Source organism: Papilio machaon, chromosome 15, assembly GCF_912999745.1.
Source record: "Papilio machaon chromosome 15, ilPapMach1.1, whole genome shotgun sequence".
NCBI lineage: Eukaryota > Metazoa > Arthropoda > Insecta > Lepidoptera > Papilionidae > Papilio > Papilio machaon.
In genome coordinates, this window is record NC_060000.1 from 4,984,482 (window position 1) to 5,000,313 (window position 15,832).

Sequence of the window (15,832 nt, forward strand, 5' to 3'; positions counted from 1 at the left end):
GTAAATAATTATTTATAAGTGAATCTGCAACAGTTTTGGTGTTAAATTGACATTGATCAACCACTAATATTGAGACACATAATAATTCATAATAGTTTAGGAATTTGGATTCGTTAAATCTAAGTAAAAGTGAATTTAAAGTTATAATTCAATCAATCTACTGGTGATTCCGCGAGTGTTCGACAAAAACGCGTAAGCGACGTAATTTACACGGCGCTTACGACCTTTCCGCCGCGAACAAGCCGCTGATCACTGATATCAACTTGCGACTGTCGGCAGGTAAATAAGCTGTTACCCACTATTCTAAAATAAGAAGTAAACTAATAATGGAATGCGCAAAGTGTAATGTTTTGAAGGCTGAGGAAGTACTTAAATGTGCAAGTTGCCGAGTTTCGATGCACTACTCTTGTGGTGGCTTATCAGAGAAAGATCTAAACAAAATACTACCGATGAATAAACCAAAATGGAAGTGTGCGCCATGTAAAAGTGGCCCGAGCAAATCCGCATCTGGCAAAAGTCCCCCAATGCCGCCTTTATTAATAGACAATACACACCAACCGCGCTCAATTGTAAATATTGATGTTGACCAACTAAAGGCCCACTTTGATCTCAGTTTTTCTACCATAAATGCCAATATTGAATCCCTTAGAGCGGATTTTACTGAACAACTTAAAAACCTGACGTCAACAGTGTGCTTGTGGGGAACGAAGATCGTGGAATTGGAGTCTGAAGTAGGTGCCTTAAATAAAAAAGTTATCAAGCTAGAATCAGATATAGTCCAACTATCAGAAAATAAGGAGAAAATTAGTGAAGAATTATTGTTCTTGAAGAGACAGGTCGATGATTCTGAACAGAAGTCACGCTTATGTAACATCGAAATACAAAATATACCGGAGAGCAAAAACGAAAATTTATTACACATTGTGGGGACAATTGGCGTTTTGTTGGGAGTTCCAATCACGGAAGACCGCGTTCGAGATTGCCACCGTGTTGCTCACAATAACAACTCGACTAATCGTCCCAAAAATATTATAGTACAACTAACGTCTAGGCGCCTTAAAAGCGAGGTCATAGCGGCAGCAAGGATTAGGAAAAACCTTACTCTTGAGAAACTACGTAAAGCAACTACGTCTTTGAAGCCAGGCGAACCCACTACCTATGCCTCTGGAGGTGACTCATCACAGCGAATATACGTTAACGAACACCTTACCCTCAAAAATAAGATTTTGTTCTCTAAAGTCAGAGAAGTGGCAGTCGCTAAAGACTACAAATACGTGTGGATAAAAAATGCAACCATACTGCTCCGCAAGAATGATCAATCGAAGGTGATTGCGATTCGGCAAGGGGATGATTTAGAGAAGTTGTGACTACATCGACATTCTTATCTCACCGTTCTTCATTGTGTACTCTTTACGTTGATAAAGCTTTACGCAACCTATATAATTTTAAATAATCTAACGTCGAAAGCCCAATTAAATTTCATGTGTGTAATTCTATGTCTAACTCATGCCCATAAATATATTATACATTGTGTGTACAAATTCATACATAGTTGTTCTATCACAAATGATACATGATACACTTTCATTTTACTACCAAAATTGCCGAGGGTTAAGATCAAAACTTAGTGAGTTACGTTTGAATATACTAAATTCAGATTTTGACGTTCTGATTCTCACCGAAACGTGGTTAAGGCCAGGCATATTTGACACAGAGATTGTCGACACCAGGTACAACGTATATCGGGCTGATAGGGATCTAAATAAATCAACCAAAACTGACGGAGGGGGAGTATTGATAGCAGTCAAGAAAAGCATTCAGTCAAGCTGCCTAGTTAGTAGAGAATATCCATGGGAGGAGATTTATATTTTGTTAACCACTCCTGAAAATGAAGTTCTTTTAAACGCTGTTTATTTACCCCCAAAATCTGGAACTAGGTTGTATAAATTATATCTGGAAAATCTAGAAAGTATTTGTAATAAGTTTACTAAACAAAAAACTGAGGTATGTATTGTAGGTGATTTCAATTTGCCAGACATTGGTTGGACTCAGGATATCGACAAAGCTTTAAAACCGATTATATCAGGTCTGAATGAGGAAAGTATATCGCTAATTGAAACATGTGAAATGTTAGGTTTGTATCAATATAACCATATATTAAACTCGAATAATAAACTTTTAGACTTGTTGTTTTGTACTTCAGGTTTCATTTCACATATTGAAACAGCTATTCCTTTAACAAAAATTGACAATTATCACCCCTCCGTACAGTTCTTTAGCAAAAGAAAAAGGTCTCCCCATGTAATGAAAAAAAACTCACTTTCGACATATAATTTTCGGAAAGCAAATTACCCTGAAATAATTAACGCTTTAAAGCAAATTGATTGGCAGTCAAAACTAGGTAACTTGGATACTAACACAGCTGTTAATACGTTTTACGATCTATTATTTGAGATAATTGATGTCCATGTCCCACTTAAGATTAAAGGAAAAACTCTGTATCCTGTATGGTTCTCATCAGCACTGAAAAAGACACTTAAACGTAAAGAAAAAGTATGGCGCAAGTGGAAAATTTATGGATTATCGGCGGATTATCGCGAATATAGTTTACTCAGGGCGCGTTGTAAATTATTACTAAAAACAGACTTCAAGTGCTACACCAATTCTACAGAAAATTTGTTATTAGAAAATATGAAATCATTCTGGGGTTTTGTATCATCTCAGCGTAAGTCAGATGATTGCTATCCGAATAAAATGTTTTTTGGAGACAAATCTGCCGATAATCCACAAGATGTGGCTAATCTGTTTTCGGATTTTTTCAATTCAGTGTTTGAAAAAAAAGTTAGTATAAATGCAGACGAACTAAATATGGAAAGTGAACACATAAGCGCAAGTAATATTACCAATATATTGTTAACCGAGGAAATAATCGCAAAACAATTAGAAAAATTAGATGTCAATAAAGGGCCAGGTCCAGACAAAATTCCACCTATATTTATTAAAAACATTAGGGCCGTGATATCGTATCCATTGTACTTACTATTTAATAAAAGTTTGACGGAGGGAATTTTCCCGGATCGATGGAAAATGGCTCATGTCACACCTATTCATAAGTCGGGGCCGAAAGCTTATGTTACCAATTATCGTCCTGTATCTGGTCAATCATGTTTGCCTAAAGTTTTTGAATGTTTGATACATAATGTAATTTATCCACATATAGAAAAATACATAATCGAGGAACAACATGGGTTTGTTAAAAACAAATCAACAACAACAAATTTACTTTTATATAGCAATTTTTTGTTCAAGTCTATGGATAGTAGAAACCAAGTCGACGTAATATACACCGATTTTCAAAAAGCTTTTGACAAAGTAGACCATAAACTTCTTTTGCAAAAGTTATCTTATAATGGTATTAAGGGGAATTTGTTAAGGTGGTTTATATCATACCTGGACCATAGAATACAAAAAGTTACTATAAACGGCTATATGTCCAATGAGGCAGAAGTTACATCTGGTGTTATACAAGGTTCCATACTCGGTCCTTTAATGTACATTATTTTTGTGAATGATATCTCGAGCTGTTTCAAACATGCGTCTTTTCTGTTGTTCGCTGACGATCTTAAAATATATAAAACTGTCAAAAACTTCAATGATTGTATATTGATACAAGAAGATTTGGATCGTCTGGAACAGTATTGTAAAAACAATAAACTATATTTAGCCTATGATAAGTGCATGCAAATATCTATTACTAGAAATAAAAATAACATTGTAAATACCTATAAATTGGGTAATATACTGTTAAAGAAGGTAAAATTAGTAAAAGACCTTGGAGTTTATATCGACGGAAAATTAATATTAGATCATCATATTGAAAATACTATCAAAAAAGCATATAGAATGATGGGTTTTGTATTGCGCATTACCAAACCATTTAAAAAGCTCTCAAGCTATCTTATTTTGTACAAAACTTTAATTAGATCTCAATTAGAATACGCATCAGTAGTGTGGAACCCACATTATAATACCTACATAGAAAGACTAGAAAGAATACAGAGAAAATTTCTTTGTGCGGTGCATCTTCGCTTGTTTGGAAAACCTTTATCATATAAAAAACTTCAAGAAAAATTTAGTATAACTACACTTAAAAATAGAAGGCAACAAATAGATGCTACTATATTGTACAACATATGTAATGCTAAGTATAACTGCCCTGCCTTGTTGGCAGAAATTCGTTTCAGAACCCCCGCTAGACGAACGCGATCGACGGCGTTACTGGACACAGTTTCGTGCTCCACTAACGCCGGCGAGCGAGCTCCTCTACAAAGAATATGTAAATCATATAATATAAAATTTGGTTCTACAAACCTTTTCGGCAATAGCTTATATAAATTTAAAAAAGAAATAAATGCTATTGTGGGCTAAGATAAATGTATCTATGTGTAACGTAGGTATACTTACAATTCAATTTATTACTATCTGTAATGGGCTTATGACACTTAGTAGTAAGGTTAAGTAATTAAGTATATACTATTAAATTAAGTAGTTAAATTACCCTTGCATTTTATACACTTGTAAATATATAATTTACTGTTTTCATCGTAACGTGGCTTTGTTACCGGGCAGAATATGTTTGATTGGACTGTTTACATATTATTATTACTTATTACTTGTCACTTTACACTTAGTATGTATTCTTACTTTTTTGTAGCTTCTTTTATAATTATGTATGTCTCAGTGAGAATATTTTAGGATATAAGTTTTTATGTACTTATATATTAGATTGTACGCATGTAACTATAACATAAACTTGTGTCTGTTAATTCTCCGAATAAATAAATAAATAAATAAATAAAGATTTTTTCAAAAAGGATTAGCAAATATTTATACATGTAAATATTATTTGTTTTACAAAATCTTTCACGATTTTGCTTAGTAACAGTCCATCACTAAACTAATATAACTAGCTTTAAAAATCTTATAATCCAAGCAGAAAGATATCTAAATTTTGCACTCGTCATCAAAATTGTCTCCGTGGACATGAATAGTCTTAAGAATTCGTAATAAATATGGCGCATGTTCATGCACATTCATATTTGAAACCAATGTACCTTCAGATAATGTTATGGAAGCAAGGCATCGTACGCCGTCTTGTTAGTATGCGGTCACAGACCGGCTTCGGAAGGTCAAGGCGAACAAAGAAATCACGAAACACATACGGCTTCTCGATGAATATTCAATATAGATAGACATTTTCATGGGTTACTTTTTCAATATTCTGCTACTTAGAAGGAAATTTAATGAAAAGAAATAATTTCAGTTGCGTAAACTCTAATGGATTGAAATGAGAAAATAATGCGTCTCTTGAAATTGAAACAACAAAGTAGTGTTTATTGCTTTTTAGAGTTCAACGGCCAAATGAATTTAATTTACGATTATTTTATATTACTGTTCTGTTCACCCTAGGGGGACATATCGACCAAATTAGTGACATACTTAAGGAGGGGAAGTAACAGTGCGTCGTAAACGCTGAGCGTGTACGTAGACTTGTGTATATTTATTTCATATATATGAGAAACTAGCTGTCGCCCGCGACACTATCCACACGGATTAAAAAAAACTTAATTAGTAAGATAAGATATGTATATTTTGTTCGTAGTTCTAGGAGAGCGACACGAAGTGACTTATTGAAAATAAGTGGCAGGTAACGTTGTAATCGTACACCACAAAAATGGAATGGAATATCGTTTATATAATAAAAAGAAGCACACTGAAATTACTACAATACCCTGTTTTAGGTATATACGAGACGTTTTAATATATCAGAAACCATTACAACATTATCATCACACAAAAGAAGCAGCGAAGGAACATCAATCATCCGGTTTTCCTTAATATTCAAGTAGATTCTGATTCTCATAGCGGCGTCTATGTTACAGTTGTAGCAATATTGTCGAATTTTACAATACGACTATTTAACAAAACGACTGCTAAACTAAGACCATTCAAAATAGTAGTAGTACGACCAACTTTAAAAAATAAGACGAATGAACTGCGCCAGTGTGTTTTAGCGGAATTACACATTGTTTCATAAAGTGGGAGTTAGCTTTTCCCTGTGCGAAAAAAGTAGTAGTTATATTTGGATACCATTTAAATATTAAGAATTATTGATTAGCCGATCATAACAGATATAAAATGTGATTAGCCGCTTTGTAAAACGGAAGGTTTATCAATTGAACTACGATGCAGTGACAGTTACGTAGCTCTGGGCCTTGTACGGCCGAGCACCGAGATGACTCACTACAGTCGACCCTTAAGAAGCGTCGCCGACCTAAGAAAACAAACCGGATCAACTTTATTAATTGCAGGAACATCTTTTTTTGTTCCTACATACTTGTTCCAATCCACTTGGAATTGCTAAACTCCGGTTCACGATTTCCTTATAACAATTTGCTTAAGTTTAATAGACAAAAGTTATAAGATGTTATAAGAGAGCTATTTTATGTTTTGCTTTGTAAAAAGGCCTTGATAACTACAATTTTTTTTTAATAAAACTACCAACATTTTGCATAATAATAATTAAAACATAATAAACCCTAACAGGTAGACGTAGGTAGGCAAGATGGACCGATGATTTGGTCAAGGTTGCGGGAGTGCACTGGATGCAGGCGGCACAGGACCGGGCATTGTGACAATCGATGGGCGAGGCCTTCGTGCAGCTTTGGACGAACTCAGGCTGATTATGATGAAACCCTTAACAAATGCTCCAAAGGAAGTTTTACGTAAATTAAATATCATAAACCTATAAAAATACGAAAGTCATGAATTTTAGTACTTTTCACGGTTCGTAAAACTGTTCTTTCATATCTTCTTATTCGAATCCTTAACGTTCATAGTTACGCAATTATATCGACAAATCTGTCAGAAAAACATTCCCTACAAAGAACTCTGTCTGGGGAATGAACAGCTGTTGCGGCTGATATTCGAACTCATAGCTAGAGTGAAAATGACCCTTGGTCGGTTAGAGGTTTGAAGTGAGGGGGAATGTTCATTCATCTAAGGGATGACGTCACGCACGAGGTCATGCCCTCCGGGGCGAAGTCGGGAAAGCAAAGCCACAAAAACTGGTAACTACTAAACGGCTAAAGTTTCTTCCCACACGTAATTTCTTTTACTTCACAACAAGCTAGGGTGGTCGTTAACCTTTAATTTTGCTTCAAAGAATACTTTATACACGCAGTTGAGTATTTCTTATGCCGTTGGTACGCAATAAAGCCTGTGATGAACTTTTATTACGTTAATGCATTTATAATGTTCTTTAAATGCATCTGTACACCTTCTACTAAAACGCATAGTTTTGAACGCACATGAAATGTTAGAAGAAAAAGTTGTATAAGTACAACTTCTTACAACTTTTATTCACATTATGATTTTCAAATATGTCATATATTGAAACTTTTTGTCTAAAACCTAGCAGTAGTCGGGCGTGATGTGGTACATTTGTGCAGATTATAAATCGCACAACTATATCTAAATATTTTTGTAAAATCGATATTATGTATACATGTTTTTAGATATATAGAAATAAGGTTTTCATTGAAACATGAAAACCGCCATAATATTGCTACTATTATAAAAAATTGCGGGACAAAAAAGCTGCTTTTCAAAAAAAGGCTGCCATTAAACTTATGAATAAACAAATGGGATGGAACATTTTGGCAACCGTTGATTGTTATCGATATTTTATGACACCTAACAAAACTGTAGAAATGATTACTATTAAGTAGCAAAATAAAAGACGCGCGATTTAACTATGGGTATCGGTGATTTAGCATACGTTTTCATTCGACGGGTTTATACGGCAATAAATTGATACGATAGTGTATGTAACATAATGTTTTAGTGAGGGCGTATCGATTGAATTAATGAGATGTGGGCGCACGTGTGGTCCGTTCGAGTTGTGTACACGCTTCGAAACGGTCGGGTTATCGTTTAAAGAACGTTTTATAGCTACTTTACGATGGTAGAACAATAGCTATGCGATCGTTTGCGAGCCTGATTTTTGGTATGATAGATCGTACGAATGAAAATTGCAAGACAATACGAACATTTTTTACACGCAATGGTGTAATAAAATGCCGCCGGTGAAAACATATCGGCCCAACGCTAACCGCGGCTTGAACGTTGGGTTTTTCCCTGACAAAGTGCTGATAGTATCGTTGTCCTTCCTAAGCCCCTGGGGGATTTAATACCGCAGGTAAATGTCGCTGTCGAGGGAGAAAAGACCCGTATTGACGGGATATACTTAATAGATTTTTCGTACTAAAAACAACCTTTATATATTGTCTAGTACTAGGTCCGTCTCACCATCGCACAATTGGATATTTGATTTTTAAATGTTTTATAATAAAAATAAATATCGTCTATGTTACTCATAACGTAGCATCAGTTTTTGTAATTATTAGTTACATAGAGACATATGTTTCCTCTTTACAATAATAATCGCAGAATACAAAATATCGCAGATTAAGTGAATAAAAGCTCTGGTCGGCATACATTGAATGGACAATTATCAATCGATCTAATAACTTTTATGAAATCTTTAGCATATCACATAAGTACCCACAAAGTTCCATCGTGTTATCAATGCTTATTAAACATGTGTCAGATAGTTGTGATAAGGGCCATGCTGTAGATTTCCCTAACAAACATAATGAATGGAAGATATTTCAAAACGTAGTTCGCTTTATATCAAAACAATATAATATATGGAGATGTCATAATGTGATTGTTTACAATATCGACGTAACAGCGCATGACTTTGATTTTATATAGAGTTAATAACAAGCTAGCTGTTATAAACAAATCTGTCTATGGGAAGATGAATAAAAAATACTTAAGTCCTCGCCCACGTAATACAGAAATCTCTGCAAAATTTCTATGGATTTTTTATCTTAAGGTGACAAACAAGCGGCCACATGAATTCGCTGTTGTCTATAGACATTCACGATTGCAGATGCGTTGCTTACCTTTATCTTATCTGTCAAATAACCAACAATTTTCCATCCTTTCTTTAAAAGAAAAGGGTGAGAAGAGAACGGTGAGTAAAATTAGGCCTATGGCATATAGACTCATCAGACGAAACGTGAAATTGCTTCAACTTGATTGATTCGACTTGATTCTTCTGTGTGGTCGTGGTATTACACCAGTCCAGCCGGCCTAATTATATAGGTATATCAGGCAATCAGTTTCATCTGTATTTATATACACTGATAAGTACACTTCAATCCAAAAGCATTTATATAAATTCCCTGTTATATATCTTAGCGTCGCAAGTTTCTTCCAATATCTCGAAGGATTCAAATGAGAAATAGGAAAATCAAACGAGGAATACAACGATATTGTATCAAGAGATAAACATTCCATCCATATACATATATGAATACAAAGTAAAGAAAAATGGAAGCAATAACTCCAATGTTTGCAAATAAAAAAGGAACGTGGTGAAACACTGAAATGGTTAGTATTCAAACACGTCATTGCAAAAGTGCGATAACAAAATGATTAGGTAGGTATACAATGACGAAGGAGGCTTGTCGTGATAACACGAGGTCAAACATCCAATAAAACAGTATCAACAAATTGTAACGCTACGGTATAAATGATTTGCCTACTGTTCACTGAACAACACAAAAGAAACTGTCAAATACAATTTGTATTTGAACAGTGGTAGACGCCGGTAACAACATCTGCTGCACGAATGGGTCGGTAAGGGAGCAGATCTAGCATTTTAATATTTGAAACATTTTATCACCTTCACACACATCACAGGGGGTTTTAGTCAATTATAAAATAACAGAGGTAATGTACAAAGGAATATTAAAAGAAAACCTTTAAAAATATTCCACGGCTGTACTTAGAATTCGTCGCTGAAAAGTTTAAAGGTAACATAGTCAGGTCTCGCGTAGCAATAATTGCTATTCCGGACAAATCGTCTTCGAGTGCAGACGAGGTTGTTCACCTAAAGGAATTAATGGCATGTCTCTCTAATGCTTTTGTTGTGTTTAATCATTGAATTTTCGCAAGACACGTAAATAACGTTAAAAAATAGTGAACGTTTTATAGTCCTATAAAAATGGAATTGAAAAAAAATTACCTTGGCTTTTAGGGTGTTATTTTTTGTCATATTCTAGTTAATGTTTGTTAACCACGGGACTGTTTGAAGTGACATTTAAAGCACGTGCTTAAAGTGTCTGTGTGTGTGTAATAATTGCGCGTGTAGTAGTAATTGCGTATCTGAGGAGCCGACGAGAGGGCGAGAGGGCGAGAGGGCGGGAGGGCGGAGAGGGCGTGCCGGCGCACGCGAACTGATAATAATTATTAGTCTGAGGCAATTAAGAGGCGCCAGATATACGCCATGGATGAGATAGCGGTAGAGTTACGAAGGAATAGAGGCCAGCCGACAACCCGACATGTCTATGTCTAATAATGTTGTTGTAATGTTTGTTCTAAACAAACTTGAAAAGTAATGAATCTTTTTAAAAAAAAAACATTCACTGCCAAAAGTTCTTTTATCAGTGAATAATATAGGCTATATTTTCTTTAAATTTTTTTCTCTACCCGAGCGAATTTGGAGCGAATAAAAAAGCAAATTGAAGGAAAATTAAAAGCTACGTCAAAATATATATTTTATAAAATATATTTTCTGTTACGGTTATTCGTATGGTAATTCTATTTAGATTGCTAGGTTTAGCAATATGCTAAATTGTGGCTTACAAAAAACTACAAAGCAAAAAAGAAAATATTTTTGCGGCCAATCGCAATTGTATCGGATCTGAGTGTGACTTAAGAAAAAATAGATACGGCTACAATATCACAAAAATTAGTATGATGCTTAGACCATAGCTTTATAGAAGGAAATGATCATCCCGTTATTTAATAATATAATAAATGCTATGGTATAAAACTATTATTGAATATAACTTCTTCACCTTGCCTTATACCATGAGAGTTCTACATTTATAAAATCAAAAAATAATTTGATAAACTGTTACTTGGATATAAAAAAAATTGGCAAAGCCGTAAAATAGATTCTTCCTAAATTGTCTTAATTCATAGAGAAAGAAAAATATTTTAAGTTTTTTTAAAGTTTCGAGTTGACTCTTGACCATAAAATTTTTAATCTACAAATAAGCCTTTCCTGTTCGAAGCAACATAACTCATAACTAAGTCCACGAGTTGGCAAAAAATATTCTTGTTGTGGAAAATTTATTACGTTTCCATTGTTAACAATTACACGAGTTCGCGTGACTTAAATTACTGCGTAAATTCATATTAACCATCTGTAGGCATATCATTTCATACGTATTTCTGCGCCGCTAGACAAAGTGTGTGTCGTCATCGCGAACTTAGTCGTTGATGTGAGAAAGTTTTCCGATATATAAACTCTGATTGGATATTAAGACAATATTGTCATTTTTAATAACAGATGTTAGTTTGTTAGATAACATGGATTATATTTTTTATAAGAGAAAGGGACAGAACAGTGGGAACACCAAGGTGTTTATCAACGCCCATGGACATCTGCAATACCAGAGGAATCGCAGATGCGTTACCGGCCTTTGAGATGATGATACGCTTGCTTCTTGAAGTATAACGCAATCATTATTTAGTTATTAATTCCATTTTAAATTTAAGGATTAAAAAAAAACGAAGAAGTACTCAACTATTCTGTACCGACTTATGATGTCAAATATATAACTATTCTACAAAATAGAATTTAATGTTAACCACACAATAATAACTATATTATGAAAAATTTGTCGCTTTTCTATCAACCTTTCGTACAGCTAAGATGTAAAATAGGAAAGATATGTAATCATTGATTTTCTTATATATTACTACACCTTGGTATTCCCCGCGGTTAGACATTCCCGGCGGTTGTCACCGCGGCGCCTGTTTCTAATGTGCAATCATAGCCACTTTCCGGTTCGTAGGCGCCATAGGCTAGACAAATTACTAGGCTAACGAGATTTACTATCTTATGTCTGGCGATGCGTAAACGCGGTGCGCCAGATAATGCGCTACAAAACACAGTAAATTATATTAAAAACTTCTGCTCGTCTCTTTACTTTAGGGTTAATGTATATGACACTTAACGATGCCACAAACTCTACCTACTATCCTCAATAACCAAAAGAAAAGGGTTGTATTGATAAAAAATGAGATAAGCCAAATTATCAATATCTTTACATTTAACGTTCTCAAAAGGAGAGTTTATAAGATACTTTCTCGAATCGATTCATTCAATTAATAACTAATCCCTTATACCGCTGTTGCCTTTCAGAAACAGAAAAAAAAATCGCATTATTCGTACGTCCTACTTATTTTAACCGCTCAAAAGACCCTTTAATTGAAAGTTAAACAAGCGAAAGATCGATTAGTTCAGTCACGATAATTGAATTGTAATTCTAAAGTAATTGTTGAATTTGTTTAGGGAAAGCGTTTCCTTTGACGAGAGATTAATGTTTAATTTCACCTTACCTACGTCGACTTGAGGTCATCAAAAGTCGCTTAGGGATTATCAAATATTCATCAACGTAAATGTTTTACTTGTTTAACCCGAATAAATATTTAATGCGAATATTTACATGACCATTTCCGAGTATTATAACTTCTTCGAGAATTAATGGGTATTATTCGAGTCATTATTTACTTATTTAAATTGCCTTGTGCCGGTGTTACTCATTTATCGACAACGTTATACCATTCGGAGTAACACAAAGTTAGTTTATAAAATAAATTCACGCTAAAACAAGCATAATAAACTCATTAATTCATAATTCCACCGTAAAATTCCTATGCCGTTATACTTGTATTAAAAAGAGTATTGTCTGTTTTGTCAAAGAAAATGAGTCTGAAGACAATATGTTATTAAATAAGTTGCTCAACAATTGAAACCCACAACGATGATTGCGAAGGAGATTCGTAGTTGACAACTTAAATAACAATAAAGTGTTCTATAAAGAAAAGTTAATTTCGTTTTTTTATTAAAAGAGGTCCATAAAAAACTCCCTGATTACATATCCTTCGTGACCTAAACCATTATTAATCCTTATAGATAAGAAAATATTATAGAAAAGTATTAATAATGAAGCGAACAAATTGTCATGTTATATAATTTTTGTCCGAAAACATATGATCGGTCACAAATTGTTGAAAGTACGTAAAATATATTTAGTATAAAACTATAGTATGTCTAATAAGCAAAATTGCTTATTAGACATTCAAAATACGTCTGCCTTTGATTTTAACGAATCTTAGCGTGAACTTGGGCTTGTCGCTACCAAGGGGCTCGGAGGTCCCCAAGAGGGGTGACTAAGCCATAGTCAACCACGCTGGCAGATTGCGGGTTGTTGATTTCACACATATATTTGAATTTCTTTGGCGATATAAACGAATCTCTCTATCTTTAGTATCAACCATCAGGAAAGTAAATTGAGATCACAATCAAGAAAATTTCGGAATGTTATTACAATCCGGTGTTGTGTTAAATGAAGACAGTTTTAAATCAGACTTTATCGATTTTAAAAAGACTCCAACTGTATTTTATTACAATTCAAAACTAAGTATTTAAAAATAAAACTTACATTATTTCTAAAATTTAGATAAACTTGATGATTTATTAAGACTTGCTTAGAAAAACAATTAGAAACTTAAGAAGGTTTTGCATGTTTAATGAAAAACGTACTTGACCGAATTCAAATATTCTTTCACCACTCACAAAAAGTTAAGAAATTCACCAATTTTAATGTATAAGATGTTCTAATAATAATAGATATCTAAAATTCTCGTATGTCATTGTTTTAACCTTCAGTGTTTCGTTACAACGTTGTGTGATACTTGATATTTTATAACATTAATACTTAGCTTTGAAGACATGTTATACATAAGTTATTATCATTCAAAACTAATAGCGTTATAAGCAGCATTCTGTATGTAAATAAGTTATTTCGAAAGATTTTAATGAAACTGATATAATGAGGGTTCTAAGGTTGCACCAATCATTTCAGGAATTGCCTATCCCATGTCGAAAAAACAGCATGAAATGCTTTAGTTTTTGAAAAATAGTTAATCGGAGGCCTTCAAGGATTCATTGAAGGCATTGGAGAAGGCCTTTGTCCAACATTGAACTGACAACAGGGCAGTTATAAACCAGGGGCGCCATACGGACATATTATTAGGGGCGCTCAGAATGAATTTGACGACAACGATGGCCCTGATGATGATTCTGATTTAATTTTAGTCTTACATCGAGTAAAACTGCGGTGCATAGTATGTATAAAATAAAACAGTTGTCGGTAGCATTACGACAGAAAGCGATAGACGCGTATCGCAGTGTCGCCCCGGCGCGGCGCGACGTGGCGTTTGGAAGCAGCGCAGATAACGTGAACAAACATTGTAAAAATGCCAAAATACAAGATAACACGCATAATAAATGGATGCTTAATAGTAGCTCTGACTCTTTGTGTTCTGCACATTATCAGTTTTAAATAAATAAAAAAAAAGTCAATATTAATTAAAAAAGTCAGATAAATCATGTAAATCTGTATAAAATTATAACTCGATCAGATACGGTTTTCACTTTAGAAACAAACAACTTTTTAAAGGATATCTCAACCACTTAAACATAATATATTTCTCAATGAAAATCTCAATTACCACTTTATGCGACATTTCCCTAAACGTTCCCCATGATTCAGAATCACCTAAGAAACTGCTCAAAGCGTAATATTAATTACTTCAGATATCGGGCATATGACATTTCATTCATACAAAGGCTGTATCACCACATTGACCTCGCGGAGGGTCTGTCCGGAGATGTGTCACTCGCACAACGACGACCGACCATTGGTTATCAAGCGCATGTCGAATGCACTACTAAATATTGATAAACTTCGAAACAACGAACTAGATTCCAATGGAATTGTTTAGCTACAAATAACTATACCTAGGTAAAATATATTTAAACGGTAGATAAGCAAAACTTGTTTCAAATTCAAAATGCAAAAAAATTCTAACTCGAACTTTGTAGGCTTGTTGCGATTTTTTGAGAAAGTATTTTTACAACAACATGACTCACGAATCAAAACTCACTTCGTAGAATAAGAAGGGTAAAAATTTGTTTTTAAACAAGTATTTCGGCGGTGGAAACCGACAGATGTCATCATAACGTATGGTACTTATAAATTTATTCATCTGGTGATAGCTTCTAAAAACGTCTAACTGTAACGAAAAATATTTAAAATACAGTATAGTGTACATAATCATTTCTGCATTTCAATGTTTATTAAATTGGGTATCTTCATTTCAATTAATATCGTATTTAAATAAAGTATTCCTTAAATTCTTGGAAAAAAAAAAGCAAAATCCATGCCACTTTCAAACACTTATATAAAATGTTATAAACTAAATCCGAGAAAAAAAAAATTTTAAAGATAATATTCAAAAATGTAATAATCCAACGTTAAAGAACAGACAACTCGCTTCAAATGAAAACGCTAGCGCCATTTTTCAATACTAATGACCTGACCTGTCTTCTCCTATTCACAGCTGTAGCGTACATCCATTCTTTGCAGATATAAAGCGGACTTGGACAAGATGAAATGTTTCGTGTTCGTGTATTTAATTGCATTAGTGTAATTCTTGGGCTCTATCACTTTACGTAAACAAATGGTTCAGATATTGATTTAGAATAATAAACAAGAACGAAATAAAGGACGAATGAAGAAAATAATCAGATGCAATTAAATTGAATTATTTTTTCGTA

General features: G+C 34.0%; 1 protein-coding gene across 7 annotated transcripts in view; it reads right to left on the reverse strand.

Moving 5' to 3' along the window:
• LOC106712160 (dual 3',5'-cyclic-AMP and -GMP phosphodiesterase 11) overlaps nucleotides 1–15,832 on the reverse strand; it is a 139,801-nt gene that overhangs the window by 68,921 nt on the left and 55,048 nt on the right. The window lies entirely within an intron of this gene.